Source organism: Lynx rufus, unplaced genomic scaffold (assembly GCF_022079265.1).
Source record: "Lynx rufus isolate CCGP_SWC_20201006 ecotype Redwood Valley unplaced genomic scaffold, mLynRuf1.p SCAF_4, whole genome shotgun sequence".
Lineage (NCBI taxonomy): Eukaryota > Metazoa > Chordata > Mammalia > Carnivora > Felidae > Lynx > Lynx rufus.
In genome coordinates this window covers 143,914,277-143,936,251 of record NW_025814856.1, presented here as the reverse complement: position 1 = coordinate 143,936,251, position 21,975 = coordinate 143,914,277, and the positions used below count along the sequence as shown (strand labels likewise).

Genomic DNA, 21,975 nt, shown 5'->3' with positions numbered 1-21,975 from the left:
CAAATGTTTATGGACTCCGTAGGAAAGGAATAATAATAAGAATTCACATGCTTTTCATTTCCAGTTGACCGTTGTTTGTATGATGCCCCATTACTTCTAACAGTATGAAACTTCTTAAAAGTTACTAAGTTCTGTACATTTACATTTACATACTTATGAAATGCAAGCTCTCTAAATTTGTGAGTCATCCCTTTCCTAAACTGAAGCTTCTTGAAAAAGCACATAAAGTATTTATGATAATTTAAATGACAAACAACAATATGCATTCCATTGTACTTGCCTGTAAAACGAAGATAATAGAAACACACTATTTTAAGACTTGTTTCTTTTTGAACATTTATAATAGTGCTGAATTAGGTTTTGGTAAAATAAAACAAGAAGATGGGCTACATTGAGAAAATTGTCTATGGTCTATGGAGAGGGAAATTATGTTTCTGTGAAATGGTATGTAATTTTATGAAACCCATAAAATGATGCTAGTACTTCTAGAACAATGCTTACTTTTGGACCCTCAAAGTGAACTAATCTGGTTAGAAACTTCCAACCTCAGACCTCACAATGGATAGGATGCACATAGATTTAAAAAACTTCCTTAATCATTTGAACTATTATTCCCAAGGGTATTGTATATAGGAGTTCTTCAATTTACGTTTGTGACTATTGACCAAATTGGTGTCGTATAGAAGAAATAGTATAACTTTGGAGTTGAATGGTCCAAAGATACCCACATCCAAGTCTGTTATACATTAGCTATGTGGCTTTGGGCATATTAATCTGTCTAAAACATCATTTCCTCATCTTTAAGATGAGGACTCCACCAGCATTATTTCAGGATTTGATGTCATTTGTGTGAAGATTCTGGAATGTAGTGCATGTTTCATAAAAGCTGGTGATTGTCTGAGTGTGGGTTTCCCTGAAAGCAGAACCTGAGACAAAGACTTGAGTGCAGGCAGTTTATTTGAGAAGAAATACCAGGGAGTGTAGGAATGAGGGAACATGGTGATTGAGACAGGCAAGGGAGCGGAGTAGAGTGTGTGTAGAGTCCATGACGACCCATTCCCACCAAGACTCTGAAAATGCAAACTACCTCTCCTGCTTATCCATTTGCATAAAAGGAAGGTCAGAGCACTTGTCTACTGGCATAGTTCATATTCTCTAAAGATATTTTTTTCCCAACTTCATTTTAAGAACTCACATGCTTATACTTTTTTTGGTCCAAGTGTGTGTTTATGACCACAAAAACTCTAAGTCTTGACTTTCCACTGTTTAGTCTTCAGGATTTTGTGTACAAGATGGAACACTTTATTCAACAGGCTACTGCTGTCATCTTCAAGAGGACAGTAGTCAGAATGGGGGAAAGTGCTCTTAGTAGGGACCTGGATGAAGTGAAGGGGTGGTCACATTAGAGAACCTGAGTATGGTAAGAAAGAGGACACAGAATGCTTTTAGAGAGAGCTGGGGGTTGTAGAGGATGAGGGTAAAACTTTAAAGGAGAAAAGATAAATCTGATGATTTTTATGATATCTTTGTGTGTGGTGCTCTGTATAAGTCTGTATCATCTCTTCAGAACCTTGTCATTCCTGAAGGCTTTCAAAGTAAAGGCTCTCTGCTTTATATGGGTTATGTGTGAGCTGTGTACATATGTAGTTCTTAACCAATATTCAAGTCGTCTTCTAAGTGGAGTATTGTGTACCTCAGCTGTTTTTGGACTGAACACTCAAAGATATCTCACTGATGTGTCAAGTCCTCCTATAGGAGGATGTGTGTCTAGCCATCTTATACCTGATACTAATTTGCAATTAATGTGCAAGTCTCAGGGTAATAGTTAACACCAAAAGATTGCATTTGAATGCTACTTTGCTTATAAGAAAAAAATTCTCATAAAATTTCTCATTTAAATATCACAGTGAAGGGGAGCATTTTGCCGTTAAAGATACTGGGACCCAAGTTTTGTGGCTGCTCTAAGTCCCTATGGTTTCCTCAGTCCATTATGTGTGGACTCTTAAAGGTAGATTTTCTATCTCCCAACGCAGTTTTCTTTCCACTATGCATAGCTACGTTATCATAATATTTGTATGCCATGTCCTCTACATTGCTTTATAAATTGATATTCCATATCAGCTAAGTACATCTCTGATATTCCTTGATTACCCAAAGAACATATTTCAAAAATAATTCATATTAATTTTTTTTGTATAAAGACACTTACATACATAGTGTACATACCATGTACAATACATATATGTATTTGTGATCTACCCTAAAAATATTGAGTTATAAAATTCAAAATATTATTAATATCTTTATTTATTATATGCTCAACTCTGGGCCGCGTACTATAGTGAAGTAGGAGGAGTAATAAAGTGTCTAGACCTAGATCTAGACCTATAGGTCTACAAAGGGATTTATTATAGGAATTGCCTAACCCAATTATGGAGACTGAGAAGTCCCATGATCTTCCACCTACAAGCTGGAGAACCAGGAAGGTCAGTTCCAATCCAAAGAACCAGGGGGGCCAGTGGTATAAGACTGAATCCAAAAGCCCAAGAATTGGGGGGGCTGGGGGCACAGGGTGGTATAAATCCTTGTCTGAATTCTTAGGCCTAAGAACCAGGAGCATTGATGTCCAAGGGCAAGAGAAGATAGATATTCCGGCTTGAGCAAAGACATAAAATTTGTAGTTCTTCTGCCCTTTTATTCTATTCAGGCCCTAAATATATTGGCTGATGCCCACCCATATTGGTTTGGGGCATCTTCTTTACATGGTCTACTGATTCAAATGACAATCTCTCCCAGATGCACACTCACAGACATACCTCAAAATAACATTTATCTGGTCATCCCTTAGCCTGTCAAGTGGACACATAAAATTGACCCCAGCATACAATTATTTGTCTAATCCAATAATACAGAAATACATTCAGAAATGTGGAATGGAAATGAATTAGACTCGATGTTGAAAGATGGAAAGGTTTACACATAATGAAGACAGGGAAAGGATATGGAATTAAGAAGTGAGAAAAAAGGTGGTTTTTCAAAGTGATAAAATTAGTTTAATTCAGTGGTAGGATGGAACCAGATGCATACATGAGGCTTTGGCAGAACATTTTTCCAAGTGTGGCCTGAGGATACCCGGGGGTCCGCCCAAATATTTTACATAGCTGTGAAGTAAAAACTATTTTTATAATAATACAAAAATATCTTCTTTTTCACCGGGTTGACCTTTGCGCTATTGATGCAAAAGCACTTGTGGGTAAAAGTGCTCATTCCTTAACATGAATCAAGACGCTGACACCAAAACTGTGCTATTAGTCATTATATTCTTCACTTATATTTGGGGTGGGGGGAAGCAATCTCAGTTGATTGCTATTGAAGAAGTAGTCAGAATTCCTAATTTCATTAAATCTCGACTTACCAGGTTTCTACATGACGAAAAACAAAGCACTTCTAAACTTCCAAAGTTAGATGGTTGTCTCAAGGAAAAACTCTTATGAGATTGAGTTGCAAGCTGAACTAGCTGCTTTTTTTCATGGAATGCCATTTTTACTTGGAAAAATGGCTGACAGATAAATTATGGTTATTCAAACTTGGGTATATGGCAGATATTTCCTCAAAAACGAATGGAGTAAGCTTGTTACTTAAAACGACTGATGTTATTTGTTGCCAGTAATAACATTTGAGGTTTCGAGCAAAAAGTAGAATTTTGGAAAACATGTACTATCACCGTGAGCTTGATAGCTTTTCAATTCATAAAGAATTTTCTGACGAGATAAATGGTGTTGTTAACAAATGTAATTTTTTAATAATGTATAATGAAATGTGTCAAAATGAAAGACTAGTATAGCTTGGTGAGCAAAGTTTTACCCAGTAATAAATACACGATGTTACAAAATCGTACAGGGATGAGAGATCCATTCAAAATGCAAAAGAGACGAATGGATTTTAATGTAATAGTATATGGAAAGTTTATTGACATTGTTTCAGATTCTGTGTTACAACTAACCTTTAAGAAACTACTATGGTTGAGTAATAGGGTAATATCAAAGAAGAATATCGATAATTATCTGTAAAGGTTATTAAAATACTCCTCCATTTTCCAGCTGTATTATCTATGTGAGACTGAGTTTTCTTTATATACTTTAACCAAAACAACATAGAACCATACACAGCATATAGAAGAAAATAGAATCCAGTTGTCTTCTATTAATCTGGGAATTAATGCTATTTGCAAAAATGGAAAACAAAAGAAAACAAAAGCCACTGCTCAATGTTCTTAAGTAATATACAAACAAATTTACTTGTGTATTTATTTATGATATTTTGAATAAATACTTTTCAAAAATATGTTTACTTTTGAAACATATAATGGGCTAAACATTTTTTTTAATTTCATAAATACATGTTCTTTTAAATTTCTCTTTTAATTTCAAATACTGTAAATATTGACAGCTAGAACCCACATAAACAAAAGCACTTAGGTACCCTCAATAATTTGTAAGATTTTAAAATCTTGAATCCAAAAAGGTTGAGAATTGCTACTTGGGCAGAAAGGTAACCATGAAAGATTTTTGAAACTTCAGTTTTGTCTTACTTACACCCAGCCTTTATACTACAGTAGGGAGCTGTGGTTTTAATTCCTTTTTAAATCTCCTTAAAGACCAAGCTCTTTAACATTCGTTTCATATAAAAGCCCCAATGAAAATCCCTTAGCTTTCTTCCCCAGACACCACTAACCATTTTGTGTATTACAATTACTTACGGAGATGAAGGGCAAACTCTGCTATGCTATTACACACCCTCGTGCCTTTGCTCCCGTTCTTCCCCTTGACTGGAAAACTCTTCATACACCACCCCCCCCCCGCCCTTCCTATCTTTAACTTGTCTATCAAGATCTATTTTGGGCACATCTCCTTCAGGATAAACTGTAACTGAACTCACAATCAGGGTTCCGTGCTATTTCTTTGTGCTTCTATATCTCAATTTTAGCACTTAACATATTACTGTGGCATTTTTGCTTCTGTATCTGTTTTCTCTTGTGATTAATAAACTTCTTGAGGACACAGGCCTGGTGACTAATACATTGCTGTCACTTTAAAATGCTTGCTTGCTTTAAATTTTCTTGCTTAATAATGCTTAATAAATGATAATAAATTATTGCTTTAAAATGATATAATAAAATGCTAATTAGGAGAGTTAATCGTGTAACAGCCTTCAAAATGATTTTAAGTCAAGAGGATCAACAATATGACTTAAGAACAATTCTGATGAACAAAGTGCATAACTCAAACTTTCTTTTTCTCCTCATTGACACACAGATTAAGTAACTTAGTTTTGTAAAAAAAAAAAATCTTTAACAATAAATTCATGCAAACACAATTTTACTCAGCTTTCCAAAGAAGGAGGCAATTATTTAATATCTTTAATAACATTTATTTTACAAAGGCTAACTCTGGCATTTTAAGGTCATTGTTGCAAATTTGATTTCATGAAAATCTGTGCAAGAGTTTTTAAGGGAATAACAATCATATTGACTTGTTATAGGGATCATGACTGTTTCGACCACTATGCTAATATTAAATTAATGGATAAGCTAAATTTAATTTCTTATTTGAATTAAATGTGGTCTTTAAATAGTAGTTACATTTTACAATGAGCACTTTCTAAGTGCTCACCGACCTACAAAGAGGCAACTTTACTTTTATCTGGACACAGAAAGGGCATTTGACTGCAGGACTGATAGATAAGTGCTTATCATTCATATTTCTACACATTAATGCTATTGGACTGCATGCAAGGAGCAACAGGTATTGTTTAATCGCTTTTCCAGGTGTCTTTCTATTTAAGCTATTACCTTCGTCATCATGAGTGCCTATTAGCATACTGCCTGGGTTGAGTTTCCTCAGCTTTTTTGCCCAGGGCTGCCCTGCTGTGGCTCCATCATTGGGGTAACCAGCTGTTACTTATTTAAAGCTTCCATCACTTTGTATGACAGAAGAACTTAATTATGCCCTGCTTTGGAGATGTTAAATGAAATTATCTTCAAAACAAGTGCACTTCATTTAATATTTTTCTCCATCAAGTACTTGAACTGTGACATTTACGTCATAAGCACTAGGTAAGCAGACACTTTATAAATTGAGGCCTTCAGGATAGAGTAATTATCGTTGAGGCAGAGCACGGCTCTAAAGTACCCGAGATAAAAATTGTGGTGGCTGATGCTCAGGTCTGTATAAAAGGGTTTGGGGAAAATGAAAATGTGATAAACAGATAATGAGCTGCAGTTATCTACACTGTGGACCAAATGTTTTTCAGATATGGGGTGGGGTCGCACTCGCGGTTGTTGTAGTCCCTTTGGTGGATCAGAAAATCTGTTGAGGATGAAGATGGAAGGTCAGCTAACGGTTAATAATATATGCAATGTTCGAATGGCTCCTTTGAAAAGTCTCTTTAGTTGGAGGACTACATTTCACTTGGGAAGGTGGAAAATAGAATATTCCAAATCGTCTTAGGAGAGCAACTGAAACGGATTAAATGTGTTTGACGTTGCTGAGAGGGAAGGACTGAGCAACGGTCATTTGGATTTGCCAACACGGAGGTGAAGTTAAGTGCAGTTTTCATAGAGCCTGACTGGAATGGGTTCAACAGACACTGGGAGAAAGGCAAGTGGATTCAGCACGCAGAGATAACAATTTCACTGAATTTTACAGCAAAATGATGAAAATGAAGATTTTTAATGGTTGGGAATTAGAAAGGGAAATCATCAGAAGTGCTGTCCCTTAACAGGTAAAAGAGATGGACTCTTGCTCACAAATGGTGAGTTGGCCTTAGATCGTGATAATAGAAAAGACAGAAATAATTGTTACGGAAGCCAGTAGATTCAAATGTGGTTCAGAAGTATGTGGAAGTTCTCTTTTCTGTTTTCTCAGTGAAATAACAACCAGTTATCAGATAAAGGTGAGAAGAGTGGGTGTTGCATTTTGAGGAAGGAGATGTAAATTAGTCATGTTCTTGAGAAGTGGGGCAGCGATTTCACAAGAGTCTAATAGCATTGAAGGAGGCCTAGTTGAGGCCTACCATCAATAATTTAAAATGAGGCCAATTTACAACAAGCTCACTTTTAGCTTTCCAGTGGGTGCAGGCATAAAAGCCGCAGCGAGTTATATTTAAACAGGCTTGGGATTCAGTTTTCTGGAATGAGCAATGACAGGAGAGAGGAATAAGGGAGTGGAGGATGTTTGCCAAGCAATGTTTTTAATGGCAGCCAATGAAATCCAAGACATAAGGAAGGACTAGAGGAATGGGAGAGGGCTTAAGTACTGGTGTATTGTTGGAAAAAGTCAGGTTGAAGAATGATTAGCAGTGGTACATACAGAAGGAAGACGCTTGAAAGAGTAGGACGGTGGTCAGAGCTTAGAATGCTGTAAGCTGGGACTTTGGCAAACGTGCAGTTATTATGAAGGCAAATGGGATGAAGAGCACAATTATTGCAAGCAAGGGATGCAAGAAACTGAAGAGGCCATGGAATTGGACCAATGTGGATTTAGATACTGGTATCGACAATAGTGGGAGAGAGAGAAATAATTAGTCTGATAAATCTTCAATATTACATAAATGGTACTTTGTCTCCTTTCTTGTTATTCAGCATTTTTATTTTGTTTGTAGCAGTTGTGTCTGATTTTAGGCATGTGACATGGGCAGATATTGAAATTTTATGGTCAATACCACATATCCAAAATGTCCTACAGCACTTTATGGTCTTTATGGTTTATGAGATGATTTCACATGCATTATCTCATTTTATTTTCATAGTTATCTAGTGAGACAATTAGAGATGGTATTGTTGTAACAGTTTTATAGATGAGGAAATTGAAGTTTGATGATATTAAATCATTTGCCAAAGTTGGTATGGCTAGGAAATGACAGACTTTACACGGGAATACATTCCACATTGATATGTTTTGAGAGTGTTAAAATGGAAGAAATTTATTAAATATCAAAACCAAATAGATTTATCTCATCCTTTGATGGTTTTATAAAAGCCTGGCCTTTGCATGAACATTTTTATGCAATGAGAATTTATGCTAAGAAAATGTATTATTTTTAAATTCTAAGACACATTTTAGTTTGGTGATAAAATATACTTTGATTTTTTTTCTGTCCTTTCCTTAAACACTGAATGTTTTTATTTTTTAAGAACTTATAGTATTCTTAAGATGCCTTGGTTATTATAAGGCAGTATGTTATTAAGAATGTACATATTACTTAACAGGTGCTACACTAATCATTCTTATGAATAAAGATATAAAAGTAAGTAAAATACTGGAAGCAGCAATTCAACAGAACATTAAAACACTTACAAATGGAGACGATAATAAATATACCAGGGTATCTAGTTAACTGGTCAAATCATAAAAGCCTTAAGATCTTATCAGTGGACCATGTAAAACAAAAACAAAACAAAACAAACGAAAAGACAACCCATGAAACTTTCAGTACCTGTTATTTTTTAAAAGACAAAAATATCTTTGAGAAAAATAATAATAGAGAGATGTTCCCATTTTATAATGAAGTGTATGCATCTTAAAAATTTAGCATCATTCATAATGATGAGATTCCAGGGAATTCTTGACAACATCAGCAACAAAAGAAGGATGTTTATTTGCATCAGTTTTATTTAGAATTTGTCCAGAAATTTAGGCTAGTGCAATTAGACATTAAACAGAATTAAGAGTCCCAGTTCTTGACAAGGAAGAGGGAAAAGTATCTTTCTTTCCACCTACCATATCCCTAGAATATCAAAAGACATCAAATAAATGCTTCTTACATTAATAAGAAATTTTGGGGCACAATACAATGACCACATACATTATAAATAGCAAACAAAAAATCAACATCTTTCTTCTATCCTACCAGTTAGAAAATGTAATGGGTAAAAAAAATACCCCACTAATAATGGAATCATTAAATTCCAAGAATAATTCTAATAAGAAAATATAATAAAATCTAACTTCTTTTTTTTATTTTTTTTAACGTTTATTTATTTTTGAGACAGAGAGAGACAGAGCATGAACAGTGGAGGGGCAGACAGAGAGGGAGACACAGAATATGAAATGGGCTCCAGTATCTGAGCTGTCAGCACAGAGCCGGACGCGGGGCTCGAACTCACGGACCGTGAGATCATGACCTGAGCCGAAGTCGGACGCTTAACCGACTGAGCCACCCAGGCGCCCCAATAAAATCTAACTTCTAATAAAAATATAATATAGGATAATAATTCTAACAAGAAAATTCCGTTCAAAGAATGAAAACAAGATTTGAATAAAGTATGCATTCTGTAGACAGGAAGACTGAAACAATGTAAAAAGCCAATTCTAAAAGTAACCAAAATTCATTAAAATTAATATCCTATAACTTAAAAATCACTGTTATCAAATTAGGAATAGAAAAAAAAAACCTTCTTAGGGACACCTGGGTGACTTAGTCAATTAAACGCCCAACTTTGGCTCGGATCATGATCTTACGGTTCAAGAGTTCAAGCCCCACCATCAGGCTTTGTGCTGACAGCTCAGAGCCTGGAGCCTGCTTCAGATTCTGTGTCTCCCTCTCTCTCTGCTCCTCCCCTACTCACGCTGTCTCTTTCTCTCTCAAAAATAAATAAAAATTAAAAAAAAAAGAAATAAAAGAAAAAAACTCTCTTAATTTGATAGCGAATAGTTAAATAAAATGCAGCGAAAATCCTACTTAATGGTACATTATTGAAAATTTTCTCCCTGAATTCAGGGGGAAAAACAAAGATACCCATTATCACTGTTACTCAGTGTCATGATCGTATTCTTACCCAGTGTAACATACCAAGACAGACAAATAAAAGGCATAAAGTTTAAAAAGGAAAAAAACTCTCATTATTTACAAATGACATGAATTGTGAATATAGATATTCTAAAGGACCCTACGGCTAAGCTGTTAGAATTAATAAGTAAACGTAACAAGGTCACTGGATATAAGCCAATATATATAATTAATTGTATTTCTATATAGAAAATGAACACATAAAAATGAAATTTTATAAAGAATTTCTAATAACATAAATACCAAATACCTAGAAATAAATCTGACAAAATAAGCACATGATCTCTATACTGAAACTACTAAATAATATGGAAATATATTAACAAGAGGACCTAAATGAATGGAAGTATATAAAACATTCCCAGATGGGAAGACTTAATTTGCAAAGATATCAAATATGCAAATTGATCTATATACTAATGCAATCCCAATCAAAATTCCAGTAGCTGTGTGTGCATGTATGTGTGTGTGTATGAAAATTGAATTGGAATTGTAAAGGACAAAGGGTATCCAAGGAGATTTATCATCTATTAATCTGTCACCATCTATCTATCCATTTACCTGTCTATCCATCATCTATATATTATCTATCTATCTATCTATCTAGTCTTAGAAGTTGGTTCTGCTTCTCTGGTTGAATCCTGACTGATATGATCTATAAATGTTTTTGTTTAAGTAAATCCATTTCTAGTAGTAATTCTAAAGAAATATTATAATCAAAGTAAAAATACCTGAGCAAAAGATATCCATAAAGATGTGGTGGAAGTAGAAAATATGTAGTAAATGGGAGATAAATGAGGGACTAAAAGTTCAGGCTTTGAAATACAGATAAGGAGTGATAAGGAAAGTAATTTTAGATAATATGGCCCCAAATAGAAACAAAAATCTAAATATATAACACCAGGATATTAACTTAATTTGTTGTCAACAGGATTGAAATTATGCAGCTATTAAAATTTGATTAAGAAACATGGAAATTATCTAAGAAGTGCTTTTGAATGTTGCCAAATACTGAATATTTGCAGTATTCTAATTATGTCAAATGTATGTTCATTTAAATATAATATAAAAACATAATTTACCATATAAAATGTAACAACTGAAAGTTTTTGTTACAAATGAGTTAACTTTCTAAAAGGGAAATTAGCCTCATGCAAAGATCACAATTTCCTAAAGTAAAAAGAAAATATACGGTAACACATTGTATGTCTTTTGACACACCAAAATTCACCAAAAACTGCATATTGTAGAACTCTGAGTTATCAATGGACTGAATGCATATAATGTATAGTTCTTTTGAAGAAAGATAAAGTTTATAAAGAATTTCTTATTGGCCTTGTGTAAATACATTGATACATACAAACTAGTGTTCAAAGGGGTTGCAAAATCAACAGTAAATAAATAGTCCATAAGCATATATTTGCAAAGAGCTACTCAATTATTATGTTCCTAAATAAAAAAAAACTGTTAGTTTTAAATTTTTATTTTCTAATTCATTAAGATAATCCCTACTTCAAAGACAGGAGTAATTCTCTATGAGGGCAATTAACTTTACTCATTGTCATGTTGGAAGAGTCATGCAAACCCCACTACAATCATATTTCTATAAATTTGTCTGGTCAACAAGGGATATGGCTTACTCGTTCACTTCATCCACTTCCTCAGTGGCAAGAGGGAGCTACTAAAAGGTGGTCTCATTTATATCCTTTCATTAGTTATTCTCTTTGTTGTTTTAATAAAACACACACATATACATTCATGTACCTGCAAAATGAAGGGCATATCTCCTTTGTTTAGTTTCTCCTTTGTTTAGTTTGTAAAAGCAATTTATACACAGTGTAGAAAATTTTAAAAATTTAGTCCAAAAAACCAGAAAGAAAGAAATATTACCCATGACTCTATTGCTCATGAATAGTGAGGGCTAATGTTTTGGTTTCTTTCTAACTTTGGTCTTAGAGGTAAATGTCTTGAGATGGTAGCATAGATTCAGATCTGTCTTGACATATGTTATTCTTTAGATTATTGTTTCCCATGGCTATGCCATTATTTATGTATTCTTCTATTTTTGGTCATTGGGTTATGCCACTTACAAAAATTTTAATAATAATTACTAATTATCATCTTTGTAAATAAGTCTTTGTTCACATATATGATTTTGTTTATTTTATTTTGTTTTTTCTTATTGATACAGTATTTATTTGTCTTCCCTCTGTCAAACCCTGAGCCAGCCACGTTCCCCAGACTGCCTGGGGAGATATAGGAAAAGGAGCAAACAGGGCAGAGGAGACACTGGAAAAAGACCTATGGGAAGTAGAGACAGCTCTGTCACATGGAGAAGAGGACGAGAAAGGCCATCGCCATGCAAAAGAGTCCCATGGCCTCCAGGAGGGCAAAGCCCAGAATGGTGTAGGAGAAGAGCTGTTCAGGGAGGGGCTCCTGGCATAACCAATGATGAGGCGGCTCCCAAATGCAGTCCCTGTCCCAGCCCTGGAGCCAGCCACCCCTACCTACCGTGGCAGCCCCAGCCCCAATGCACTTGGCTGCTGTGCCCTGTCCCTTGAAATGGCGCTGGTTCGGAAGCTGCGGCTGGGAATACGTGAGGTCGGGAGGTGTGGGACTGCCAAGCCGCCAAGGCTCCATCTGTCAGTGTCTCCAGTGGTTTTAGCGACACTGCAGACAGTGACTGGCTCAGCAGCTGAGAGGTGCTCCTGACCAAGAAGGGGCAGACTAACTTTGCACTAAGGGACTTTGGCAGGAGAGTTGCTCCCAGTGCAGAGAAGACAGAGGGGCAGGGGGCAGGAAGAGCAAAGGTGATTTTATTTTAAGCAGAATGTATTCCTAATGAGAAATTACTGTCTTGGAAACAACAGAGAATCAAGTTAATATTTTTCATTTTTTCCTGCTATTTTAAGTATTGATAGTAATAAGTTAGCAAGGAATGGATAGGTTTACCCTAGTTGATTATCAATTTTCTTTTATGTTTTCCCCTTGAATACAGTGGGTTTTGTTTTTGTTTTTTAGAATTTATGAAACTTTGCTCCTTTTCCTTTCTTAGAGCTATAGAATCACTGATCTGGTCAAAGGGATCCCAGCTGTGGCACTCACTAGCCCTGTGACCTTGGGCAAGTGTCCTAATACTCTGCACCTCATTTCTTCATCTGCGAAGTGTGGATAAGCATTGTACCTCCTTCAGGGAGCTGTGAGAATTCCTATAAAGCGAAAATGCATGAGAAGTGCTTATAAAGAGCCTGGCACATAATAAACACTATTGTAAATACTTACTATTATCCTAGGTTTGGGGGAGCTCTCCTCCCTACTAGTACTCTCTTTGGTTTTGTTCCAGTTAGTAAGGCTCGCTTTCTCCACCCTGACTAGGGTTTTCTGAGTTCCCCACTGAATCATGATTTCCGCAGGATGACCTGATCTGTACCTCTAATTACCTCTTTGGCTTGGTTGTATTGTTTCAGTCTTACTGCCCCTGATCAACCCTTTGTGAAAGCCAGATGTTCCTAAATTCCTTATATTTAACAGAAAAGCTGAAGGCAGGAATACTTGAGGGAATATATTGGTACTGAGTAACATTAACAGCCAACCATCGTATGTGATTTCAGTACTTTCAGAATGCTTTTTTATATGGTATATATAATCAACCCTGTTAGCTTATCAGGTCAGGAATAATTTTTCCTGTTTTACATACGAGAAAAAGACTCATAGAAGTTAATTTATTGGCTCGGAGTTATCATAACCAGAGGTGGCGAAGTCACGCATTTTAACTTTGGCTTTCTGACTCTCTTCATAGGATGGCCTTTCAACTGCTCCAAATTGAGTCTCCAGAATATATTAGTTAGGCTTTGCTAGTGAATGCTGCTGTAATAAACAACTCAAAAAAAAAAAAAAAAGCAACAGTGGTTTATTTGTCAGCTGCGTTGCTTGTCAGGGATTTATAGTTGCACTGCTGAAGGACAGCCTCCATCTGGAATATAGATTCTCTTGGCAGAGAGAACAGCAGGAACCAACCACTCGATGCTTAAAGCTTCCTCTGCTCAGGCATGATGTACATTGTATCTGCTCACAACTTATTGTTGAAAACATATCACATGATGAGCCTTGATAAAGATGAGATGGAGAAAGAAATCCTTCCCTGAGGAGTGGTTCAAAAATATGACAATAAGCAAAGATGTGTAATCATTATGGGGAAGAGTGGAGTAAATAGTTAAGGGCAATAATATCTAAAAGAAAATCATGAATTAAAAAGGACACAGAGGGAAGTCTATGTAATAGAAACAAAGTATAAATGTTAAAAAAAAGAAGTAAGTTATAAAACTTGGACAAAGTTTACTGTGTGAGGGAAGATTTCTCCATAATTCTGTAGCTTTTTTTTTTTTTTTTAATTTTCAGAGATTGGCAATAGTTGTTTCCAGTGACAAGGAAGTTGGTTAGAGGCAGTGTCAGATGTGGGCTAGCTGAGGGAAAGAGGTCAAAAGAGAGAGCTGTACATCAGTCACAGGTGCTAAGATGCTGACTTTGGAATTTTAGACGATTAATTTGACGGTGCAACTTCCTTTTGGAAGTGCTGAGTTATATAGGTTTACTTTCCTATAAACTCCCTCAGGTACTGAAACCTATATAAAGTGCCTGAAATGATTCTTCCTTGAAAATTTAATAGAAAACCTAGCTTGGTTCATTCTTTCCCTAACCAAAGAGCAAGGTCACTGAACCTAGGAATAAATTTCATGGCTTGGGATTATATTGATAGACTAGACACTTTGTTAGAACATGGTAATGATGTTCTCAAGGTCGATCGTTACAATCCATCTGAGGATATTGTTAACTCATTTTTCTGACATAGCCATAGACAGTATCCTTCACTCAGCTCAGCCATCACACATTAGCCAGAGGGGCTGACTGACCATTTGGTCAGTACAAATCTACCACCTGCAGAGAACTAACGCAGAGTGACGCTCTGAGTACCCACTGTATTTCCCCCTCACATAACAATATGAAGCTGTTTCTGGCTTTCTGGCTGCTCTACTCCATGTGGTCATTCAGGAATCCCTACTGATTCAGTTTCACAGTCTTACCGTCCTCCAGTACCTCCTTAGCATACACAGCGAAAAGGCGAAAGGGGAAAGGGCTGCGGAGCAAGTACCCATACCTCTTGGTTTCTCATAGTACATTCTATAAAAACACTTTTATGACATTTGTCCTTTATTTTCACATGATATTGGTTGAAAACTAGTTAAAAGGTCACACTGTTTCTAGCCAGAGTTGCCCCTGCCTGATCAGGAACTTCCCAGAAACAATTCCATAAAATAGAAGGAGGAGCACATGTTTTGATACCTATGTTACCCCCATTATCCCAATTTAAACTATGTGTTTTTTCCCTCAAAATGTTTTCCTTGTTAAGCTACCATATTTATAACTTTGCACCTAAAGCTTCTTGGTAAGAGTAATAAAAGAAAAAAAAAAAAAGGACAGGACTGTTTTTTCCATAACATTAAAAGAGAGAGTACTGAGAGCCGTTTCCTCCATGGCAATTAAAGGTTTCACTCGGGTGTAGTTATTCCGAAGTCTGAAGCATCAATAGTTTGAACATATTTGGAAATCGGTCTATCAGATTTACCAATGGGATAATTTGTCCACGTAATTCTCCATGCCTGCTCTTAGGAACACAGTGTTAATAATAGCTTCCAGATGGTCCTCCAACTTAAAAATAGTTTGTTTCAAAATTCTGTTTATAGTTGACTTGTGGTCTTTGAGATATTATTTTATACACACAATGGTACATATGACAGTTGTCTTTATGCCATCCATAAAAGTTTATTTAATCTATCATCTAATAGGACCTGGGCAATGAAAACTATAGCAAATATTGTTGTTGGTAATTAACATAAAAACCTACACATGTAAAGTCATTTTCTGAATATAAAATATTTAATTAAAAATGTTGACACTATAATGTAGAAAACAGCTATTATAACTATGAATACTTTATTTGATATTAGCTCGGTTTACTTTTTTATTATTTAGAAAAATACAAGTTGCAGTACTTTATTATTTAGGATAATCCAGGTATTTTCACACTTGGAGAAGTCCACATTCTATCATGGTGACGTATGATCAAAGTTAACAGCCTTGATTTTAAAACACTTGGAACCAGTCATAATCAGTTTTATCGCAAAAGATCCCTGAACACATTTACATTAATCCTGGTACCTTAACAGGCTGTCTGGCAAGCCATTTCCTTACAGAAACATGCACTATGAGAAATGAGAAATGCCCATCCCTTCTGGATATTAGATACTTGTCATACCTGGGCAACAGTGCTCACATCACTGAAGCCTGTGAACACAACTCTATATTTATTCTAAGTGAAAAATAGAGTGACTTAAAGAAAAATACAGGCTAATGTAAATAATCTCTTACCCAAAACCAATATATTAAGCCACAAGTGTTTTTTACAACTTTTATTCCAAGAAACTAAAAAGACTATTTAAGATTCTGGCTGTGATCATGAGTATGAGTGGCTAAGATGGATGGAGTAAAGGACAACATCATTGCAAAGGAGGAGGATGAGGAAAATAATCTAAGTAATATATCGGGGGATGGAACAGACATGTACATGGATGTGGAATTTATCCAAAATAACCGCATTGCTTGTAAGAGTAAGAGGATGAATGAATCAATGAAAGAGGGCAAATGATGGCAAGTATAGAAACAAGAAGAGAGAGGGTATACGGTTGAATGTTATGACAGTTAATAAGGCAAGATATTTGAGGGAAAGGATGAGTCTGTAATGATCCAGAAACAGCAAAGGGGAGTATGGAAGCCCTAACCTATTGTCTTCCCTGAGGGATATGGATCAAGGAGATAAAAACAACCATCACTTGAGAGACTGGAAGAGGAACAATATTTTTAGGAGGAGAGAAGTTTCAGTGAAGCCTGCAGGGTAGAGGCAGGGAGAAGAGACTGGGGCTATGGAGGAGTTTGTTGGAGAATGGCATTACAGAGCACCGTAAAGTTGGTTACAGGTGAGGGTAGGGTAAAGAGCTGAGTGAGTTTCAAGAAAGTTCCAGTATTCTGCTCCATGGTTCAGCAGAATATTTAATGTCAGAGCTCATCATTTTGGATGCTGACTGACAACTAGAAGAGTAATTTGGTGATTTTACTCTCAACAAAGCAACATAGGCCCCCAGGAGAAGACTCAGTTAGATGCCAGTGAGTCAGGCCATTCAGGACCTAAGCAGTGGTTCAGTTGATCTGTGTGGAGTCAAAATGAATCATCTGCATGCAGCGTATCAATGAAGCCAATTCTGGAACCATGCTTTCTGGAAGGGGAGAAATCTGAGATAAATTCTGGGTTCAGTATCCCAGGAGAGTTACATGCTTGAGATTTCTGATGGATTGATGGCTCTAGAATATGCTCTACAAATTTCATGGTTCTAGCTCATACTTCACAATGTCTCCTTCTAACTTACCTCATTTGCAGGACTATGCATAGGATAATATGAATGTCAAGAAATAGACCTGGTGGCTGGTTGAAACTACTGTGGAAGGGACCCTGAGTTAGTTTCTAGAAGCTTCATTCTAAGTATATGCCTCTGCTAAAGCTGGACAAGGTTTTTCAGCTTTAATGGGATTGTAGAACAACCAAGCTCTCTTTCACACCATAGAGTTTATGGAATAATCTGTAGGAAGAGGAACTTTTAACTGTGATAGAAAAGTGTAAGCCTTCTGAAAACATTCTCCACCTTTCACTGGTTGTTATTTGATAGCCACAACTTCTTTAGGCTGTGATTGCTGGGTGGGTCAATGTCTGAGACCCATTTGAAATAATTCTCTTTTCCTGAAAGCTGTCATCACTACAAATAACTGAGCTTCCAACATGAGGTACTTAGTGCCAATTTGTGTGCTCAGTACACAGTGAAGCAGATCACTGGTCTGATATTAGTAGCATGACTTCACCATGGCTAGGCATGAAGACTTGGGGAGGTCATCATATGTATTGGTAAAGTTCTGGTTTTCCTGAATGCTTCTGCCATTGCTGGCATTCAGGCAGATCCACGTGTCTGTGTCAGGCATGATAGGCAGTAATACAAAGTATAAAACAATATTAGATCTGAAGTATTTCCTCCATAGAAATCTGTCTAGGACACCTGGGTGGCTCCTTGTTAAGCATCTGACTTCTGCTCAGGTCATGATCTCATAGTTGGTGAGTTCAAGTCCTGCTTTGGGTAAGCTTGAGCCCTGCTTCGGGTGAGCTCATGCCCCATTCCGGATGAGTACAAGCCTTGCATCAGGTGAGCATGAGCCCTGGGTGAGCCCCACTTCTCTCTCTCTCTCTCTCTCTCTCTGCCATTCGTTCACTTGTGCCCTCTCTCTCGCTCTCAAAAAAAAAAAAAGAAGAGAAGAGAAGAGAAAAAAAAGAAAAGAAAAGAAAAGAAAAGAAAAGAAAGAAAAAAGAAAAGAAAAGAAAAGAAAAGAAAAGAAAAGAAAAGAAAAGAAAAGAAAAGAAAAAAGAAAAGAAAAGAAAGGAAATCTGGCTACTTTGACATTCATCTGTATCTTCTGGAGACGTCAGTTCTAGGAACAAGATTTCCTTACACTGAAAGACACTCCTCTCCTCTCTGGATCGTCCCAGAAATGGTGATATGATGAGGTCAGAACAAACAGAACATAGGCATTGGGCATGTACATGACAAAAGTAGGCAAAAATATTGCTGGAGCAGAGACGCCATCATCCCAGAGTTATGGAAGATGCCATTCATCAGAGCTTGGGACACAGGGAAGGTTTGAGTCTTTGAGGCTAAGTCCCATATGGAGTCATAACCCTTTCAGAGAGGGCTATATTTATCCTTTCCCCAACTCACCTGTCTTAAGGCTCATCTTAGTAAAGCAGCCAATCTTAATATTCAGGCCCTTCATGGGGCGCCTTGGTGGCTCAGTCGGTGAAGCGTCCGACTTCAGCTCAGGTCAAGATCTCGCGGTCCGTGAGTTCGAGCCCCGTGTCAGGCTCTGGGCTGATGGCTCAGAGCCTGGAGCCTGCTTCCGATTCTGTGTCTCCCTCTCTCTCTGCCCCTCCACCATTCATGCTCTGTCTCTGTCTCAAAAATAAATAAACGTTAAAAAAAATTAAAAAAAAATATTCAGGCTCTTCAGAGACAGTCCATAGATAAGGGGTGAGTGAAGACCCTGCTCTGCAACTGTAATTAGTCTCTTCAGCTCTCTGGAGAAGGGTGCTCATCACCATTTTCCTCCTTTCCAAACAGCAGGGAGACACGATAGATTAGAAGGGGATATGCGATATCAGGAAAACTGTTTCTGCCACTACATTTCCTGAGAACTTGGATCTCTAATCTGAAAGGGACAGCACTTCCTAAATTCTTAGGCACTACCTATCACAAGATATGATTTGCCTCTCTCTCTGTTTTTATCCTATTTTTTCTTCCTTCCCCTATGTTCATCTGTTGTGGTTCTTAAATTCCACATATGAATGAATATGATATTTGCCTTTCTCTGACTGACTTATTTCACCTAGCATGATACACTCTAGTTCTATCCATGCCATTGCAAATGGCAAGATTCATTCTTTTTGATTGCCGAGTGGTATTCCACTTGGTGTGTGTGTGTGTGTGTGTGTGTATCACATCTTCTTTATCCATTCATCAGTTGATGGACATTTGGGCTCTTTCCATAATTTGGCTATTGTCAATAGTACTGCTATAAATATTAGGATGCATGTGCCCCTTCGAATCAGCACTCCTCTATCCAGATACCTAGTAGTGCAATGGCTGGGTTGGAGGGTAGTCTTATTTTTAATCTTTTGACGAACCTCCATACTGTTTTCCAGAGTGGCTGCACCAGTTTGCATTCCCACCAATAGTGCTGAAGTGTTCCTCTTTCCCTGTATCCTCACCAACATCTGTTGTTGCCTGAGTTGTTAATTTTAGCCATTCTGACAGGTGTGAGGTGGTATCTCACTGTAGTTTTGATTTGTATTTCTCTGATGAGTGATGTTGAACATCTTTTCATGTCTCTGTTAGCCATCTAGATGCCTCCTTTGGGAAAGTGTCTATTCATGTCTCCGTTTCTAATATATATTAAGTCTGCTTTAGCTGTATCTCACAACTTTTGATATGTTGCATCGTCATTATTATTCAGTGCAAAATATTTTCTAATTTTCAGCGTACGTTCTTCTTTGACCTACAAGTGATTTTGAAATGTGTTGTTTAATTTGCAATCATTCGGTGCTTTTCTTGTATCTTTTGTTATTTATCTCTACCCTAATTCTTCTTTTACCCTAATTCCATGTTAGTCAGATTAACATACTCTGTATCGAAACTTTGAAATTTGTTAAAAGACTACCCAGAATATGGTCCTGTGGTAAATTTCCTCTGTGCAATTTAATAGACTATCTTTTGTTAGTCTTTGAAAAATTCTTGACCATTATCTCTTTAAGTTTTTTTTCTTTTTACCTCTCTTTTCTGGGACCCCAAATTCATCTACATTCAGATTTTGTATCTTCTTTTATATATCTCTAATAATGTTTTCTGTATTTTAAAATTTTAATTATAATCTCTTTGCTTCAATATGGACATTTTCTACTGAGCTATCTTTCAGTTCACTAGTCATGTTCTCTACTGTATGTGACCCATTGTTAAACTCATCTATAAAATTCAATTATTACATTTTAAAGTCCCATCATTCTTTGACTCTTAAAATACATATGTATATATTTCAGTTTTTAAATATACATGTTCCAGTTATGTGTTGTTTTCAATATATTTATGTTCAAGTTTTTGTAAACTTTTGTCTGAGAAGTTTAGTATCTAGATCACCTGTGGTATCATTACTACCTTGAGATTTTTCCCCCTTGGTTTTGGTCATTTCTTCCTGTATCCTGGCATGCCTGGTTGGTAATCTTTAAATGAATACCTGACACTCTGCATTAAAAACAATGTAGATGTTATAGATGTTTCTTTTTCTTCCAGAGAAGCTTCAACTCTTTATTAGTCAGCAATTAAAATAGAGGCATTTCACCTTGTTATAATCTGGGACCAGGATAATTTGAGGCTACGTTTTGGTCTTTCTATGGGTTTGTCTATTTTTTATTTTTCTTTTATCCTGGAAGATATCTCCTCAGATATATTAGTTAAAAGTCCAGGATGCTCATGATTACCCATCCTAATTAATGGACTTGAATTCCAACTTTTATTTCCCTTGCACCATGATATGGTTTCATAGTCTGTATAGTTTTTTAGCCTCTGAATCTGAATTATGTTTGATTTTTTTAGCCTGTTGGGGTTCAGCAAAGTCTCAAGAAAAAAAATCGGTGTAAAATATCAGGTTCATCTCTCTGTAGTACCCTGGAGTCTTGGGTGCTCAAGTCTGGCTGCATTGGTAACCCTGAATTCCAGTTTTTGTCTCCCCAGCCCCATGAGACTGCTGAAAGGTCTTTCTAAAGATTTCTGCCCTCGAACACTCATACATTGAATCAGCACATTTCTTATGGATAAAAGCAGTGGAGAATTCCTGGCTGACATCAAGGTTTGTGGTGTTTTGTTTTTTTTTACTTCCTAGGATCTTGGCCCCTTGAGTCCTGGCTGCCTTGGTTCTTCTCTGATGCCTCCAAACATATTCTTTCTTATTTTTTTTAACTTTATGATTCTTTTATAGTTATTCTTAGTGAGTGGCTTGGTTTGATTATAGCTGCTCCTTCATAATCAGAATCAGAAGTCCTTCACCTATAGAAATTTAGATTTTAATGATAAAAATGTTAACTTTTATGATATTGATTGATACTTTTTCTGGATACATTATTCTTTCAAAACTTTTCAAGGATAATTATTTTTACTTCTAAACTGTTCTTGTATTAACTCTATGGAATCTATTTCCTTGGGTGTTTATTATTCTGTTTGTGGAGCTTGATGCTTCTTTTTCATAGTGTTGGTTCTCCGTAAATATTTGCTAATTCTTGACTGTCTGTTCTTCTGTACAACTGATTCCCAGTTGTCTGCCTACTGTGTTGTCCGTAGCCTGTGTCTGGTGGCTGTGAGATGGAGTGATGTCTGTGCCGGAACAGTGGGTTGCAATTTGTCTCCTGAAGGAAGGGAATCCTTGTCCTTT

The 21,975-nt window shown here is 36.5% G+C and overlaps 1 protein-coding gene and 1 pseudogene across 1 annotated transcript in view; one reads left to right on the top strand and one right to left on the bottom strand.

The window, feature by feature from the left end:
• GRM8 (glutamate metabotropic receptor 8) overlaps positions 1-21,975 on the top strand; it is a 759,669-nt gene that overhangs the window by 720,112 nt on the left and 17,582 nt on the right. The window lies entirely within an intron of this gene.
• LOC124525048 (ATP synthase subunit 9, mitochondrial-like) lies at positions 12,175-15,504 on the bottom strand (annotated as a pseudogene).